This window comes from Centrocercus urophasianus, unplaced genomic scaffold (assembly GCF_019232065.1).
Source record: "Centrocercus urophasianus isolate 14NV4802_14NV808 unplaced genomic scaffold, USGS_Curo_1.0 seq_9, whole genome shotgun sequence".
Taxonomy (NCBI): domain Eukaryota; kingdom Metazoa; phylum Chordata; class Aves; order Galliformes; family Phasianidae; genus Centrocercus; species Centrocercus urophasianus.
Genome location: NW_024885532.1, coordinates 18,515,746 through 18,522,303, shown reverse-complemented (window position 1 = coordinate 18,522,303; position 6,558 = coordinate 18,515,746). Strand labels below are relative to the sequence as shown.

The 6,558-nt window shown below is 40.7% G+C and overlaps 1 non-coding gene across 1 annotated transcript; it reads left to right on the top strand.

Moving 5' to 3' along the window:
- The first annotated feature begins 5,471 nt into the window (after positions 1–5,471).
- LOC122171666 lies at positions 5,472–5,574 on the top strand. The gene has a single exon (XR_006172072.1). It is a non-coding gene; the product is annotated as a U6 spliceosomal RNA (small nuclear RNA).
- The last annotated feature ends 984 nt before the right edge of the window (positions 5,575–6,558 follow it).

The following is a 6,558-nucleotide window of genomic DNA, read 5'->3' as shown; positions in this document are numbered from 1 at the left end:
AAACATTTTAAAGTGCACAGTTATCTTCTTGCCATCGCATTTAGATTACATGTCACTATGTGTTCTTAGAATGTACTCTGTAATTTCATTTCATTTTGTGCTCGTTTTTGTTTCTGTTTTACTTGTAATATTGTAATATCTGCAGATATATTGAAAGTAACTAAGGTTTTATTTTAATTTGAGTAAGCTTTTATTTTTTCACTTTTTTAAAAGACAAATTCTTCTGACATTTTAATTATATCACATCAAAATACTTTCAATTTTATATAGTGTCAAAATCTCCCATTTTTTTCTCAGTGAAGTCCTAGAACCTCCATATTTGCTTGTATTTTGCCTTGTATCAACCATTATGGCTGTGAATGAAAACCACATATACTTCTTGGTGAACAGAAAAACAAAAATAATGCTGTAAAAACTGCAATAATTTCAGAAATAATAATGACTTATTTACCAGGTAGTATATCAAACAGCAAGTTAAAAACTGGGTCTTTAAAATGACACATGGATTAGGCGAGAAATTCTACACAGTTTTATTTTCTTTAATCCTTGTTAAAGGGAAATCTATGATATTATCAGTATTATATGTATATTAGTGATAAAGAATACAACCCTGAAAGAAGAAATCAGCATAGCCACCTACCTTCTCAGGACACTGGCCTGGTACACACTTAGCATCTATGTAATTTTCTACACCCATGATTCATAAAATGTGCATTTTAGAGCTTGGCTGGAGCCAATTTTGCATTCATTTTTCAATGAATCATCAAATGCTTGTTTAGACACACAGAGGATACAAGACTGTTTAGCACCTACTAGTTACAACATTCACTCAAAGTGAAGGAAAATTTCATTCTTGCTGTCACAGAATCACAGAATCACAGAATCACCCAGGTTGGAAGGGACCTCAAGGATCATGTAGTTCCACCCCCCCTGCCTAGCAGGGCCACCAAACATACACATTTAGATCAGGTTGCCCAGGACCCCGTCCAACCTCGCCTTGAACACGTCCAAGGACAGGGCATCCACAACCTCCCTGGGCAGCCCATTCCAGGGCCTAACCACTCTCCTTGTAAAGAACTTCCCCCTAACATCCAACCTAAATCTTCCCTCCTTCAACTTGGATCCATTTCCCCCAGTCCTGCTATTGTCAGCCCTTTTGAAGAGTTTACTTCCCTCCTGGGTGTAGGTTCCCTTCAGGTATTGATAGGCTGCAATGAGGTCACCCCGCAGCCTTCTCTTCTCCAGGCTGAACAAGCCCAACTCCCTCAACCTGTCCTCATAGGGGAGGTGCTCCAGCCCCCTGATCATCTTAGTTGCCCTCCTCTGGACCCTTTCCAAAATCTCAATGTGTTTCTTGTACTGAGGGCTCCACACCTGGACACAGTACTCCAGATAGGGCCTCACAAGAGCCGAGTAGAGAGGGACAATCACCTCCCTGTCCCTGCTGACCACCCCTCTCCTGATGGAGCCCAGGATCCCATTTGCCTTTCGAGCTGCCAGAGCGCACTGCTGGCTCATGTTAAGTCTCTCGTCCATCAGGACCCCCAGGTCCTTCTCTGCCGAGCTGCTCTCAAGGACCACTCCTCCCAGCCTGTACGGGTGCCTGGGGTTCTTTCGGCCCAAATGCAAAACCTTGCACTTTGCCGTGTTGAACCTCATTAGGTTCACCCGAGCCCAGCCCTCCAGCCTGTCGAGGTCCCTCTGAATGGCATCCCTTCCTTCTACCGTATCAACCGCACCACTCAGCTTGGTGTCGTCAGCAAACTTGCTGAGGGTGCACTCAATTCCCTCATCGATGTCATTAATAAAGATGTTAAAGAGCACTGGTCCCAAGACAGACCCTTGGGGGACACCACTTGTTACCGGCCTCCACCTGGACATAGAGCCATTGACCACCACCCTCTGTCTGCGACCTTTCAACCAATTGCTTATCCATCGGGTCGTCCACCCATCAAATCCACTTCCCTCCAATTTGGAGATGAGGATGTGGTGGGGGACCATCTCAAAGGCCTTGCTCAGGTCCAGGTAAATGACATCGGTCGCCTTCCCTTCGTCCACCAATTATCCCATTATTATTATCGTCCCATTATTTCTTATCCTAAAATGTTTGTAAATTTAATTGAACAAGATTTTCTTTATTCTGTGGTATCTGTTACACAGTAGAATTCTATTTGCTCATTCTGATTGGCTGATCGAATTTTAATAAAGTGAAATCATCTTCAGTTGGTCAGTGAAAAATCTCCAGCTCAGAAAGCCCCATGTCTTGCAGTGTCAGTTATTACATCTGGGTACCTAAAAATGATGAGATAGCAGAGTTTGGATTCCTCCTGAGTGCACAAAAAAGACTTTATTTTTCTGTCTATTATGAATTATATCTGAGGAAAAAAAAAGGCCTGAGAAAAGGTATAGTTGTAAATTTCAAATGCAGGGAAATGTCTTTTTATATCTCAGTACTTTGAAGTTCTTAGAGGAATGAAATATAAGGCAAAATCTCTAATGAGTCTCTCCTGTAGGTCAGAAGTGAAGGTGACCCATGCGGAGCAATGGAAATGTGTCTTTCCTTCCCTAACAAGTAACAAATTTTTTTTACTAGTCTTATATCAGTATTCTTCCAAACTCATCAATTCTATGATTCTACAGTTCTATGATTTAAACAAACTAGTGATAAGAAAGGAAAAATAAAGGACAAATAATTGCCCTATATGAACCTTTCCTTTAAGATATATGATTTCAAACAATAATACAGGAAAGTCTACATTTTATAAAAGAATTGATAGCCCTACACTAAGTTAAGGTCCTTACATGTGGATGGTGTTCAAGGATCTGAAGTTCTGCTTTTTTAAAACTTGCTGACTGCTAGGTATTTATTGACAAATAGTTCTTCATCCATATAAAAAATATTTCTCATTGGCAGGAGTTACCAATCTCTTTCCTTAAGGGTCTGCTCTGCTACATTTTAGTGTGAATTAAAATTTGTTCAAAACTGATAAAACTTTTTCAAGACAAGTCATTAACTGAACCAAACTTTGTTTCTTTGTAAGAGTTACTTAGATCATACTGCGTGACAGCAGAAATGGCTTCAGTCTCAGCTGCATACATGTCTTGGAAAGGCATTTACTTCCATCTCTTCTCGTACTGGTCTGTTGAAAGAATTTAACCTAACCACTGAAACTGGCCTGATAATTTTTGAAGTAATTGACTATTTCATATACATCACAAGGGCTGTTCTGATATTAATGCCTATGTTATTGAACATATTGTAGTTTCCATGGAAATAAAAAGATGGCATTACTTTCAGAGGAACCTGCATAATTTTTCAAGGTTTTTTTTTTTCTTTTCAGTTTTATCACTGTGATAGTGGACATCACACCCAAAAGTTCAGAAACATTGTCATTTATTTGTTTGACTTTTTTTCTTCTTCTTTTGCCTTATTTTTTGGGACAACTGTATGTGAGAAGTGGATACATACAAATAGCATATTTTATGGACACATCAAGTTTTTCTTCAACAGATGTTGCCTGAATGTTCTCAAGTCAGCTAAAGGATATTCAGCAATGAACAATTGCCTGCTCATTTCAGAAAAAGCAAACAATTTGTCTCTCTCCAATTCCAAGAAAAAAAAAAAGAAAAAAAAGAAAAAAAAAAGAAAAAAAAAGTGAAACTCTAAAAAACTCTTTTTGAATGAATCAGTAATGATTTTCAGTACTCCACTGAGCCAGGTTGCTGGAAGCTTGCAACTGAAATTGAATTGACTGGACTCAGTTTTTCCTATGACCTCAGTTTCAACTAATAGGCTCAAGAATATTTTTGAGGTGAATATAACCCTGACTTTATGTCACATATAAATAGTACATTGTTAAGTACTATGACAGGTTTCAATTCAGTAAGTGTCTGTTCTAGAATCAGAAATCTAAATTCAAACATCTACGTAGGTTGCTCCAAAATTAATGTCTCCTATTTATTTCCATGGAAACTACAACAGGTACAAAGGGCACAAAAAAAATACTTTTTATTAAAACAGATTCTCAATTACTAAATGCTGTTATTCAACATAATCACCATCATTAGGTATTCCTTTTCAGGACTACCTATATATGTGTAGGTAGTGCATACGCTATAATTTAAGCCATTTTAATACAGTTTTCTTATATTCTGGTGGAGCTTGAGTGATTCTAGTCAAACATACCCTTGATTTGTGAAGTTTACACAATGGATATGCTTTTGACAGACAAAAAAGTTGGCTCAGAAAAACAAGGTAGTTCAACATTTCGAATAATAACAATTCCTCGTCCCTACAGGATGACCATGGCGTTTGTCCACAGGGCCTCCACTCTCCTCCATCCTCTGAGATTTTTTTTATTTTTTTTCTTAGAATCAGCATACCAGATTCCCTAAATGTTTGCTAACAGCAAAGGCTGCAGGTCACATTACTTACAGAACTACCATTAAATGGATTATCCACCACACTCCACTCTGGAGTTTTACCTTCTTTCAAGAAGCACACATTTCAATAGGTTACCTCAGGTAAATATTCCATGGATGCCTATGTTAGACGGTTATGCAAGTATTATCAGTATGCAGTGGTTATCTAAAATCCTACTATAGCTGCTGTACATGATCAACTGGTGCAATTTAAGACAACTCAGAGTATAACAACTGACCTCCAGATTTGTTCCAGTGGATCACTATTGTTCGTAGGCTGAGTATTTTATCTACTTAAGCTAAGGCCCTTACCTTGCACCCTAAGACATCCCAAATGGCTCTAGCCACCCACTCCTCAGTAAATAAATCCTGGCCTACAGAGCATCCACTGAGTAGGGGCTTGATTCAGCAATTAATAACTATATAATAAGTAGGGCCTGCTATGATGATATAGAATGACTGAGATAATTACACAGGGTCAGTACATAGGGCATGATCTTCTGAAGAACCATGACCTTCTAGAATTAGAGGTCAGGTAGAACAGAGGACAGATTTGGAACCGCAGACAAGGGTCAAGAGATCTGTGCTCAGAAAGTTCACTGCTTCACAAAAATCTGTTCTGAGTATCAGTTACTGATTTGGAGACAGTTCAACTGGCTACATGGTTTTTAATTAAGAAATCTCATGTTTAAATATGTCCAAATTTTGCACCAAATGTCTAATTTTGCATCTGGGTTGCTGCAGGCCCATCCCCCCCCCCATCAATATAAGCTGGCGGATAAAAGGAGAGAGCACAGCCCTACAGAAAATAACTTGGGGGTACTGATGGATGGCAAGCTGGACATGAGTCAGCAACATATCTTCTGAGGCCACAAAGCCAGCCACACCAAAGAAGAATGGCCAGCAGGTCAAGGGAGGTAATCCTGCCCCTTTGCTCCATGTTGGTGAGACTTTACCTGGAGTACTGTGTCCAGATGTGGAGTTCTCAGTACAGTAGAGACATGGACCTGTTGGAACATGTCCATAGGAAGGCAACAAAAAGGAATGGATAGCTTCGGCAGCACATATACTAAAATTGGAATGATACAGAGAAGATTAGCATGGCCCCTGCGCATGGATGACACGCAAATTTGTGAAGCGTTCCATATTTTTTTGGGGCAGTGATGAAATTGCTCAGAAAAGCCTACACACAATGAAAAAAGATTTCAGGGGTTTAGGACGTTTAGTTCAAGGAACAGGATCTTCTGCTCTATACCTTCAGGGGCAGTGAGGGACTCTGAGCGGGATCAGAAAGCACAAGCGATGAATAATTGAGGAGGCTGGTGTCGAGCCAGAAACTTTGGGTTCTTTCAACATGGGGCAGTTTATTTGGCCCCTGGCCTGTTGTCTGTCTGTGGAACCCACCTATCTCAAAAGGGGCAATGAATACTAGTGCAGGAACTAGCGGGGCTTATTGAAAGAGCTTTAAGCTAGCTATGAAGGGGGAAGGGGACTAAACAGGCTTCTCAAGAAATGAGCCTAGGGGAACAATACTTAAGCAGGGGATGAGGCAGATGACTCGTCTGAAATGCATCTATACCAATGCACGCAGCATGAGCAACAAGCAGGAAGAGCTAGAAGCGATTGTGAGCCAGGCTAATTATGACCTTGTTGCTATTTCCGAAACACGGTGGGACCACTCCCATGACTGGAGTGCTGTGATAGATGGCTACAAGCTCTTCAGAAGGGATAGATGAGGAAAGAAGGGTGGAGGTGTGGCCCTCTATATTAAAGACTGTTTCGAGGTTGAAGAGCTTGGGGTTGGGAATGATAGAGTGAGTGTCTATGGGTAAGGATCAGGGGGAAGGCCTGTAGGGGCAGCATCTTGGTGGGGGTCTGTTATAGACCACCTAATCAGGACGAAGAGCTGGATGAGGCATTCTATGAGCAGCTTGCGGAAGTCACATGATCGCCAGCACTTGTTCTGATGGGAGACTTCAACTTCCCTGATATATGTTGGAAATATAATACAGCACAGAGGAAGCAGTCCAGGAGTTTTCTAGACTGCATGGAAGATAGTTTCCTTATGCAACTGGTAGGAGAGCCTATGAGGGGTGGTGTCCTGCTGGACCTGGTCTTCACTAACAGAGAAGGACT